General features: G+C 43.7%; 1 protein-coding gene across 5 annotated transcripts in view; it reads right to left on the bottom strand.

Moving 5' to 3' along the window:
• PLPPR1 (phospholipid phosphatase related 1) overlaps positions 1-11807 on the bottom strand; it is a 117593-nt gene extending 105786 nt beyond the window's left edge. For 3 of the 5 annotated variants that reach the window (XM_064403520.1, XM_064403525.1, XM_064403522.1), the window contains exon 1: positions 11533-11807. The gene's annotated coding sequence lies outside the window, so the exon portion shown is untranslated. Of the gene's footprint in view, positions 1-10925; positions 11047-11532 lie in introns of all 5 variants that reach the window. The other 2 variants (XM_064403523.1, XM_064403521.1) reach the window with 1 other exon arrangement.
• Positions 11808-12136: the final 329 nt, after the last annotated feature.

Consider the following 12136-nt stretch of genomic DNA (forward strand, 5'->3'; position numbering starts at 1 on the left):
GGGAGAGAGAAGTTCTGAAAGTTAGTTTCCAGTTTCCACTGGTCACTCACCTGAACTGAAATACTTCCATTACTTAATGTGCTTAACAACTTATCAAGAAAACCTTATAGCAGAAGAGCTGTTTGAAGGCTTAAAAGTAAAATAATTTTTAAAAACTATCAGTCTTGAGTCACTGATGGCTTGAACAAAATTTTTACTCTCTCACTGAGGCCCTTAAGGCTTAAAAAAACCTCAAAAGGTGCAATTGCTGCCAAGAATGCCTTAACTAATATTTCCCAGTAATCTCATTTAACTTTTCTCACATGATGCAGCGACTGAGGAAGTTTCAGCTTCCCCCTTCTGTCATCATCACAGGCAGATGAAACCAAAACTGTAAGAGACAAAGGTAAACTAGGATTGAGAAGACCAGTGTATTAAGGAAGGCCAAGGCAGGAAGGCTGAAAATCCAAGCAGGATGGTCAGAGAACACCAGACTCTTCTGGTAGCCAAGCTGGGAATAAACCTGAAAAGGACCTGATGCTTGGCGGCCAGGCTCTTGAATACCCCGCCACTGAGTACCTGTAAGGAAACAAACCCCAAAAGAGCTGCACAACTTGGATAATCACATTGAAATATTCATTTAAAGCAAAAAAACCCTGGAAGTTCTGGTACATTAAATGCTGTTGAGGAGGATGAAGGAAATGGACATGACTGGTTTGAGTCCTGAAGTGCACACCTCACACATCTGCCTTGAGGGCAAAGGGTGTGGACAGAGGAGAGAAAAATGCTTTTTTTCTATTACAAGATGCCAGAGAAGATGACAAGGGACAAAGCACCACATAAAAAACCCATGCTAGCCTGAAGTCTGGGAGGACTCAGGTATCCTGATCTCCTTCATCTCTCTCTGCTTGTGAAGCCATTCAATGCCAATCAAAACCCATACAGGCATTGGTACTACCATTTCACTGGTGCACAGGATGCACAAATCTCAAAATGTGCACCTCTGTCCTTGATGAGCTTTACTTGAAAAAGTGCTCTCATTGTGCTCTTTCCATTCTGATTAACATACCATTGACTGACTGATTCACCTCTTCTCGCAAAACAGTGTAGATTTTATTTCTGTTATCTATTTCCCTTGTTGAATGCTTTATAATAGAGATAAATAAATAAACTTTCCCCTTTAAATTTATTTTTTAAATTACCTGTGCATCGCTGACTGGCTTCTGCTGAAGATCATCAAGCTAAATGGAATTCTACAAGCAATAGTAGTCAGAATTTTGCTATGGCTATCCATCCCTACTGTGAATAACAAGGAAGAGGAATGGCAATTTTAAAATTATTGCTTTTTGTTGTTCCACAATACAGTATTATTTTCTTTTAAATCATTCCATCTCACATCATTGCAAACAGCAAGTCTGCCCTCCATGCCCTCCATGGTAAAATTTAGTATGAGACCTGTGTAATGGGATTTAAAGCTGAACAGCTGTTTTGCTAGCCCTCTATACCAGGGCAAACATCTTAGAACCAGGAATCAGCATGATCTCAGCAGGAATTCTGAAACCAGAAAATACATATCAAAAGAATAATGAGTAGCCTCTCACTCAACCAATCATTCTGTTCTTTTGAAAATTGCAGTTCTTTAAAGTACTCTTGTCTTTGGAACTCACATTACTCACACTTAGAAGCCAATTTTCCTGCCTCACAAGAGGAATAATCCAACCAAACATCTGCTCTCAGGTGAGTGAGTGCATTTTAGATCTGTGAAACCATTTCATTCAGTTATTCAGCCAAGAACCCCATTAATAACTTTGGACCAGATTAAATCATCTTTCATGACTGTAGATACATCCATCAGACCGAGTCTCTGACAGCAGCAGATATTGTTTCCACTGTATAAATGACACCAAGGGAGTAATTCCTCTTAAGATAAATGAAGCCATACCATTACAAAAGAATGGCAACATTAAGGAAGTGTTATGAAGATGTTAGTTTCCAAAGAAGAAATGACTGAAGAAGACAAGGTTGTATGTTAGCCAAGGTAATATGTGGTAAGCAAATGAAGACTTAAAGAAAGCAAACAAAAAAAACTAGTCTGTCCTAAAACACTAGGCACGTATCTATTTCTAGTGTCAGAAATGAACTTTTAAAAATGCTTAGGGAAGAAAAATGCAAATTTTGTCAGAAATTTCCTTGCTGCTAATGCCGAAGTTTACAATGAAAAAGTCAGTCCCTGTATGTGTATCATCAACATCACCACTGCCTCACTGCCCTTAGGGAAGCAGAATATTCTCCCCATTGGCTGTCACTCTCCCTTAGCAATGCAGCACCAGGCAGCTAGGCTGAGGCACGAAGTGCTGTCCTAGGACATTGTGGACATTCAGCTGCTGCCAGGAGTGTGGAAACCAGCAACAAAATAATTTCAAAGCAAACATCCCTCACAGTTCAGCAGGCTGTAATGATCATGTGGGTGCTGATGCCATCCTGGGGTAACACAGATCTCAGTCACATGATGAACAACATATTCCAACTCTTGGCCTATCTGCAGATCACCAGGGATGTACTAACATCCATCCCTAATTTAACTTTATCTAACCCAAGTTGGAATACAGTTTATGTCAACTATTAATTAAAACTATCAAAAGTATTTTTTCTCAAACATCAGTTATCTGTTAATTAAATTATTTTTGAACATTGAAAGAATGCTTATAGGGCTGCTGGGCTGCAAGACATTATAGAATGAGCTCCTTCTTGAAACAGATTAATTGATGTCATAAGAGATTTGTTTTTCCTTTGAGCAGTCCACTGGTGTTGATTCCAAAGACATGAGCATTTGATTGGATAAATGACTGCAGATTAATTGCAGGTCATTATGTATTGGAAAATACAGATTGCCATGCCAGGAAATGCAGAGCCACTGGTACTAAAAAAATGTCAACAAGTTTCTATACCACTTCCTTGACCCAAATATTCTTATTTAGAGAACAAAAACAGCAGGATGACAATAAGATCACTGCTATTTACTCTTTTTTTTGGTCATCCCAGTCAGGGTCTTTTTCTGTTGCTCTTTGTTCAGATTGACAATAATATTTCTTCATGCAAGTAACTTATTAATTATTCCTATGGAGATTAGAAGTGAGGTTTGATATTATGTTTAGGCAACAAGATTGTTATGAGTCTTATAAAAAAGTAAGAGTGTCTCAATCTTCTATTTCAAGAGCTGTTAGAGTGACAGGAAAATCTGCCTTTCGTGGTCCTTTTTCTGTAAGGATATCTGTAAGGATAAATGCAATTACTTCCTGAGGCACCTCAGGCAATACTGAATAAATGCAATGCACACAGGTCACACCACTGCTGCTCTGCAGAACCCTAGATGTGCTTTCTGTTCTCTTAAGGGGGCAGCTGAATCCAAAGGAAAGAGCAGCAGAGGGACTGGGGAACACAATTTTGGTTATCAATTCTAGCAGGTAGTTTCAAAATTGAACTCTCGGTAAATGAAATCAGTGAAAGAAACTGCAAACCATAAAGAGATAAAACAGTGATACAAAGTAAATAAAACATTTCAGTATATCTGAAATAACACCCTATTTTCCTCCTGTTTGCAAGAAAAACAGCTTGTGGCTTTGGTCAACACAAAATAATTTTCTTCCCAGATCCTAGTTATTTCCATCACTGAACCACAAACTCATGAAATTCTCTCTAAAAATCCAAATAATGAACACAGATATACACACAAACAGAATTAGCAGACATAGGGGTCCTTCGCTAGACCCTTGTTTTCCTACTTCACTTCCCTTCTCTAGATTCCAAAGTCAAAAGTAGAATCTTTGTCAAATTCATGGCACTAACACAATACGGAAAAACAGATAAACCCTTGCATCCTCAACCAGAAATAAACAAAGAAAATAAACAACCCTCACCCCCAATAATGCTATTCAAAATGATGCATAATTTTTGCAATTTTAAGTAAACAGCCCTATAAGAAAAAACAAACAAACAAACAAAAATAACAACAACAAAAACCCCAAAAACCACAAACAACAAACTGGCCCTACAGAAAAAAAAAATAAAATGCTTACTATTTGTGTTCAATATTTTGGGCCAGAACCTTTCAAATCTGAGTAATTTCTGGCAGAAATCTGTATGTTGCAGAATTTTGTTTTGCTATGGAAACTGCCAGAGTAAGAGAAACAAAGCCATAGACCAACCATTTCTAGTCGAAATTTCCTCCTCTGTCTGCAAACCATACAAATCCTCAAGCAGCTTCTCTTTAAAGATCATCTGCTGCAGCGCAGGCACAGCTTTTCTCGAGGAACACCTGTGAATTAGTAATATTCTGCAACTGCCTTGCATGTTCTGCGAGCAGACACAAGTGGTGCCAGGCAGCTCCCCTATCCCGAGAGCTGAGCCCGTGGCTGTCCAGGTGCCACCTCCTTGGCGAGGATTACACCTCCCCTGGGATGGGCAGCAGGGCAGATTAACGCGGCCCTCAGCCACCTCAGCATTGCTGTTACAGCTTTTCTACAAAGCCCAAGCTGAGCATCACCAAACCCCTCATTTCTTTTCCTTTCACAGCTGCTGCTGTCCTTATGTAACCTCAGGTACCTGAGTGTTTCTGAGCCGTTTCTGTGATGTTTGGGTCACTGGCTGCACGCACTGGGGCGTGCACTGGGGCAGCAGCAGCAGATGTACTGTGTGTGACAGCCCCACACAAACAACGGCCTCTCTCCTCTCACTGCTGCAGTGGTGCCTGAAATGATTATGTACAAATGATTTGTCTCATGTTTTTTGGCAGCCTTACAGTAGTAATGTGGTGGCCACAACCCATGACCCACCTCTAGTTTTCCCAAAACCACAGGCTGCGCCAAAGGGCTGCCCTCTGTCTGATGCCCATCAGCCCAGAAAACCAATATGCAACCATGAAGCCAGTACACCACTTAAAGGCTGGAATGGATGATCTTACAGGCCTTTTCCAGCCTCAGTGGCTTTATGATTCTATGTCTGCATTCAGAGTACATAACTTGTGCAGCCAGGTAGGATCTCAGTGAAAGCCTCAGGAATCTGGGTTTTTCTTGAATGGCACTTTATTTTTCTGGTATTTGATCTGCTGAAAGACACTACCTGCTTGTGATGGCTTTCATGACTGGCAAATTGTGCTATATCTTCTCCTGTCTTTCAAAATAGCATTCACTGTATTCTCAGGATAACTGAGAACAAACTGTGTGAGTGATGCAAGGATGTGAAACCTTCATCAGTTTGTGGCTTACATTTGCTCTGTGGAGAACTGAAATTCCCTTGACTCAGCCCAGTGTTCAAATTATAATGCTGGAGACTGGTTTCTTCTGCCTGACCTGGTCCTGCTTTTAAGAATCATACCCATATCCCCAAGTATTTTTTAAGGCGGTGCCCATTCTACCAGCAATTCAAATCCCTGAATACTCTAGTTGCTACAATGATCAGTGACAAATAATTTTTCACACCCAATTCTTTAAAATCTGTTCCACTTTTCACCAAGATGGATTACAATCACAGGTAGCAAAGGTTTGAGCCACTTGACATCTCCCTAAGTCACACCAAAGTGATGTGCATATGCTCTTGTTCAGCACATGTGTGTTTTCCCTGCTGATCAACAGCATTCCCAGCACAGTGAGCAGCAAGACACCTCCTCAGGTGTCTCCTTCAAAAGCACTGTTGCGCTCAGAGTAATCTGTGGGCATGGTCCTTACAAAGAAACAAAAGATGTCTGGGGACACTTCGCTACAAATGGCATTTGGGGGGAGTCTGCAGGGCTGTCACCCCACAGCCCTCTATTCTGCAGGCTGTCCTGCTCTTGTCCTGCTTGTCCTCAGGTCTGCTTGCTGACCATGGCACATCACGAGGTAGGAGAGCTCCTAGCACAGGAGACCATAAGCTTGTTGTACAGCAGGTTTGCTCTGTGAGAGGCAAGACTCCTCCACCAGACTGCGTAAACTGAGAAAACTCTAAATTGTTCTTCTGGCTTCATTTATCCAAATATAGCATTGCCATCATAACAGTGTTATTCTGACAGGTTAATGAGTGTATTTCATCAGTATTACAAGCAAGCTTTGAGCACACAAGAGAGTGATTTAGATGTTCTAGAGAAGAAAAGGCATCCTTTTACAACTACTCTTCATTTTTCCAATACTTTGCCTTTCTCCCATAACTTATTCTCATGGGATGCTCCAAAAATCTCAGCTCCATTATACAAAGTTATAGTTTTCAAGTTTCTTGCAAAATATCTCAGTTAATTAAGAAAAAATATCTTAGCTTCTCTTCAGTTCATGTGTTACTAAATGTCCCCCTCCATGGGGGCGGGGGAGGAATGGAGCACAAGGAATGGAACAAAGTCTGGAACAAGCAGAAAAACAAGTTACCATAGAAGAGCTACCAACAATTACTCACTAAATACAACAAATTATTGTATATCTGGAAATTAAATGTACTTCATTTTGTTGTCACTGTGTATTTTACAAGCGTGGGTGACAGAAGCACAGAGCAGAATACAAATGTGCTACAAATGCCTCTTGCAGTATGTGTGTTTCCACTGAAGTTGGATTTTTTTTTCTCCTGCTCTCCTTTTGACAGATTTAAACTGATGGATGATGAAGCAGCATTCTGAACTAACTGGAGCCTCATTTAAGCAGCAAAAAGCAGCAGAAGAAACATCTGGAAACATGGAAATTTCACACTGCAATCTCATGCTCCTGTTTGAATTACTCAACAGAGCAGCTCTTCTAAGAGGGTCCAACCCTAAGCCTCTGTAGAGCTCTGACAACCTCTAAGAGGCATTCAGGTCCACTCACATGAGACTCTGCCAGGGCCAACCTGGCATGAGATTCAGACATGTTCTGGAGACTTATACATCATTTGTCTTCAGACAGGAATGAAGCTTGATTTTGCAGCTGTACAGAGTTCAAAATCATTTCCACCTTCTGAGATTTTAACAGTGGACTTCGAGCTATTAAGAGAGTAGGTGTCTCACTGGCATTTGTCATGATTTCTGTAAAACCTCTTTGTCTTCAATGGCCATTCTTAACGAGCCATTAGTGATCAATGTTGCTCCTCCATTGAATAACTTTTCTGAGCAAAGGATCAGCTTTCCACTTGCTAGGGTACAGCAAAGAGAAAATAAAGTCAAAGAAGGCATGTACTGTTAAGGCTATTTAAACAATGGCTTGAAGGTGTAGAGGATGTGTGGCAGTGTGGCACACTGTATGGTCATGAATAACACTGACACCCACAAAACAAGAAAAGCAGAAGTCCTACTTCAAAAGCAAAGGACAGCCAAGCCCCATAGCTAACTTTAAACCTCTATCTAGCAGACACACTTCTGTTATTTGACAATGAGTGGCATGACTTTACAGTTTATGCTGGTCCTCAGATCCCTAGAGGAGATGTTAAATCAATGATCAGCATGTTTCTGCAGATGGATCTGTCTTGAAGCCAATTCTCATTCTGGTTAAGATACGAGAATAACACAGCACAAATCATTCAGGAAAATGGATCAAAACACTGTCTTATACATATAAGCCCATTCTGCCCCCACTCCTCTACCTGTGGCCACCCCATTTTAACTAATTAAGTCCTTGATCAACCCTGTACAACTTTCACTATAACCAGAAAGTATGGCAGCTCCACAACACATTCCACATGAAGCTCCACTCTTTTGAAATAAAATATAGAAAACTCACTTGGGTAAGGAAAGTTATCTTGTACTTCAAGAGGTTGGACAACATTGATCCTTTTGCTTATTAGGGAAAAATGTAGCGCAACAAGTCAACGATAGGAATGATGCTACCCTCCATTCCCTAGGACTGTGTAGAATTGCCCCATCACTATTGCATATGATTCACAGAATCATAGGGTTGAAAGGAACCTTTAAACACCATCTACTTGCAATCCCCCTGCCATGAGAAGGGACACCTTCATCTAGACCAGATTGCTCAGTGGCCTTGAACACTTCCAGTTATGAGAAATCCATAACTCTGGACAATGTCTTCCAGTGCCTCCCCACCCTCAGAGTAAAGGTTTTTTCTTCTAAAATCTAACTAAACTACCTTGTTTCAGTTTAAAGCCATTCCCCCCTATCCTGTCACTACATGCTTTTGTGAAGACATCTGATTGTTTACAACACAGACCAGCTATTCAGCTCTGTTTTGACAGGTACAGGCTACCAATAAAGCACTTTTGCAAAAAGGGAGAAAACAGATGAATGCTGACCCCATATCTAACAACCCAGATAATGATTATACAGAGTAGATAGTTGAAGTCAAATTCTGTAGCCTCTCCTTTTCAGCCCCGTGTCCATCCAATAGACGTTGATGGTAGCACAATTTTTACAAAAGCATGAGATTTTCAAAATAAGGACATGCATTGTGAACAACAATGCCCCTCACAATGGGTTTCTCTGCTGCTGCCAAGCCAGCATTTCTGAAAAGTCCCACTGAAAAGCAAGTTTCACTCTGGATATGCAAACCTAGCAAACAATACCTTAATAGGGAAGCGAGAATATGTGAGTGAGCTGCAGCACCAACTTTGCACACCAACAGCAATAAACATGCTGATCATTATTTCTGTGTTCATGCTCCATCCAAACATCTAACAACTAAAAACTTCAAGAGCTTTAGGTCTTCTTCAGAAAACAACTGGGTTTCCAAACTGATGTTGGCACCAAGTCTTTTCAGTGGTAAGATAAAAAACAAAACAAAAACAACCAGAACAAAACCAAAACAAACCAAGACATTTTAAAAAATGCCCTGTGATTGTACTGGGCTAAGTCTGGAGAATTCAAAGTAACATCAAGTGGGGCTATCTGAAGAGCATTCAATTTCTCCAGGGTTGGAAAATTCAGAGCACAGAGCATCACTTACACCCAGACAGAGCCACAGCCTACACCATGCAGCAGGCTCTGGAGAGCTTACCTCCCAGCAGCCAAACACAGAGCAGGACTGGACTGGTTTAACTCACATGAGAATCTCACCTGGGAAGCAATGAGGTCTAAAACACAGCAAAGATTTCAAAAGAAGTCATAATCTGGGGTGTCCTCACTCACTTCCTATGAAATAAGCATTCTGGTTTCAGTCACTCAGAACAAGGTGGCACAGCTGATTTCATCACCCTTGTGTGAAAACTAGTGGAGAATTGACCATGTATCACAGACTTGCTGGGCACAAACCAGGATTGAGTGAAAAGACAAGCACATAAGTCTTCTGGCACCAGAACTACAGAATTTATCTTTATTCTACATTTATTTGAAGCAAAGAAGGGGGGAAATAATCTTGAAGGCAGATCTTACTCTTGAAGAGTCAGCAACTGAAAAAGTTTCTTTCACCATAACTTCAGCCAGAGCACATAGGACAGCATTAGTAGATAAAATAAATGTTTCTTTTAAGCACTGATGATATGTAGCTGTTTTCTATTAGAGAAGTTTGCATATGTTGAGGGTCTAGTGCTGCAATAAGTGACAATTCCACAATAAAATCCCAAAGTGATATTCACAGTAGCTACTCGTGAACACAACTAGAAAACATGTGTCCTCCATGCTGTTGTATTATACACACAACTGCAAGATATTTGTGGCTACAGAAATAATTAAGAAAAAAAACTAGAGCACAAAAAATAGGCTAATCAGTTCAACATACTGTCTGATGGAAGTAATAATTATAGATATGTTTGCCAATTTAAAAAAGCCCACAAAGTACAATGGTAAGTAGACTCTTACCATTGAACAAAGAGGCAGGGAAGAGTGAGGAAAGAAAAAAAAAAAGACAACCAAAGACGTGGAAGAAAATTGAGGTAGAAGAATAAATAAAAAATCAACTGAAAATTCAAAAGTCTCCTTCTTCTGTTACTGAACTCTCTCAACCCAGACAAAATGTCTCCAATTACAGACCAAGCAAAAGGTTCTGTAACTGAGCAGATGTGACTACATGACTGAGGAATTAAGGATATGGCTCCCCACTAGTTTCTTCTCTCCTCTGATGTCTCATCAATCAGAAAAAAAAAAAAATCTTTATTGTGTGTTGAAATAGGCTAACAAGCACCAACAACCAGCACGGTTCTGACCAGATTTTTGTAGTAATTCTACATATGCATACATATACATATGAAACAAGTTCACATCCACCAGATCAAAGGAGAAATGCCACTTTATATCATCCTTGCTCATACATGTTGGTTCAGTTATCTTTTTCGGCATCACTGGTTTTTCCACCCAGAGTGGGCAAAAGCCAACACTGCATTTTGCCACGTGAGAGACAACAATGAAAGGAGGGAATACAAATAAATATGGGAAGGTAGTAAGGAGCTGTTGTCATAGCTCCCAGTGCTTGACAGTTCCTTAGCTGATGGAAATTTTGTCCTTTTTCCTGCCCTGTGTCAAGCCTTGAAAGCAGATTCTCTTCCTGTACAGTATATTCAGAGTTACCTGTAGACAAATGCATAAAGGACTTCCCTAAGGTCTTATGAGTCTTTATTTTTAGAAACAGCCAACCTAAAAATCAGAACTGAGAGCAGCAGAGATTATTTAAAAGAGAGGCAGGTCCACAGCAATGTCCTCAGATTAAAGGGGATCCTGAAATTTAAAGGCTGAGGAGAATCATACTAAGTAGCCTCAGCCTCAGAGGTGTAACCTCTGCTGCAGTAACTCCTATGGAAACCTTCCTTCCCAAAGCAAGCACAAAACCCCCATTGTACAGAATGAAAGGTTTTTAAAAGCACTCCGTCTTGTGCCCAAGTAGGAACAGGCAGAAATCTGTGCACAGAGCACTGATCTCTGTTTTTTCTCACCATACCCACCTAATTTGCAGTAGGGGGGATGTCTGCTGGGGTCCCTGCTCTGTCCCAGGTGCCTTCACGCCCCACAAAAGAGCACACCGCATGCAGGACGAGCGCTGTTACTCTGACACATTTATTTCTCAAGTACTCACCCACAAGGAGCCAGAGAACTACTGTACAACCTTAGAGCTTGGATCTGTCTACCTGCAAGCTGTCATTGACAGCTGATCAAAACGCCTGCATTTCTCTCCTTTCTCTGCCACGGAGGTTTTGCTGAGATGCAAAAAACACCGAGTGTCAGGGGTCTCTCAAAGCATCCAAACCCGACATGGACATCGCACACGGTGACATTTTAGCATCTCTGCTCCAAAGCATCTCTCCCCGCATGCGGCGCGTCCATCACGCCCTGCCGCCGCCGCCGCAGCCTCCTCCCGAACCGCAGCCCACCCGCACAGCCCCGCGGCACCGGCGGCGGAACCCTTTCCCGGGAGGGGCTCTCGGGGGTGTTCCTGGGAGGAATCCCGAGGGAAAGGGAGGGAGAGGGGCCTCCCAGCACCTGCCACGGGAAAACATGCGATGCCCCCGCGCCGCTCCCGCCATCCCCGACACCGACCCACGGCATCCCGCATCCCGGCCCGCTCTGCAGCACAGCGCGGGGAAGCCGCCGCCTCGCCTCGCCCCGGCTCCCGCCGCTCCCCGCAGCCCCCGCGCCCGCCGGTCCCGCACGGGCATCCCCCGCCGGGCCCCGGCCCCGCTCACCCGCGGCGCTACGGGCGGCGGTCTCCGGGAGGGCGGGCGGGCAGCGCTCTTCGGCCGGGCATCGTGGTCCGCCCTCCGCCGCGGCGGGGAGGGTCGGCTCCGGGACTCCCTCCCTGCGCCGCCTGCTTCCTCGTCCTCCTCGCCCCTTCCCTCCTGGATTCCCCGCAACGCTGCCCGCACGAGAACAGGCTCCGCTCCTTCCCTCTGCCGCTCCTCCTCTGCTTTCCCGGGCACCGGACCCGGCTCCAGCCCCCGCCCGGCGACGGGGCGGAGGGAGGGGACAGGGGCCGGCCAGGAGGGGCGGGCGGAAGGGAGGGGAGGGGGAGCGGGACCCCCAGAGCCGCTGCGGTTTCCCAGCTCGGCCCTTTCCCCGCGGCAGTCCCCTCCCTGTGGGCTGGAGCAGGGTCCGGCGTCCGGGGACATCGCTACCTGCCTTCGGCGGTGGCCGGCGGACGCCGGAGGCAGTCGGACATCTCTCCCGGTTGCTCCTGCCCTGGTCCCGCTGCGGGGAGCACGATGCCCCAGGGGCTTCGCTGGCGTCACGGCAGCAGGAGTGCATCGGGGGCAGAGGGATGCGATCCGGGTGACCCGCAGCGGTCACCAA

Source organism: Passer domesticus, chromosome Z (assembly GCF_036417665.1).
Source record: "Passer domesticus isolate bPasDom1 chromosome Z, bPasDom1.hap1, whole genome shotgun sequence".
NCBI classification, from domain to species: Eukaryota; Metazoa; Chordata; class Aves; order Passeriformes; family Passeridae; genus Passer; species Passer domesticus.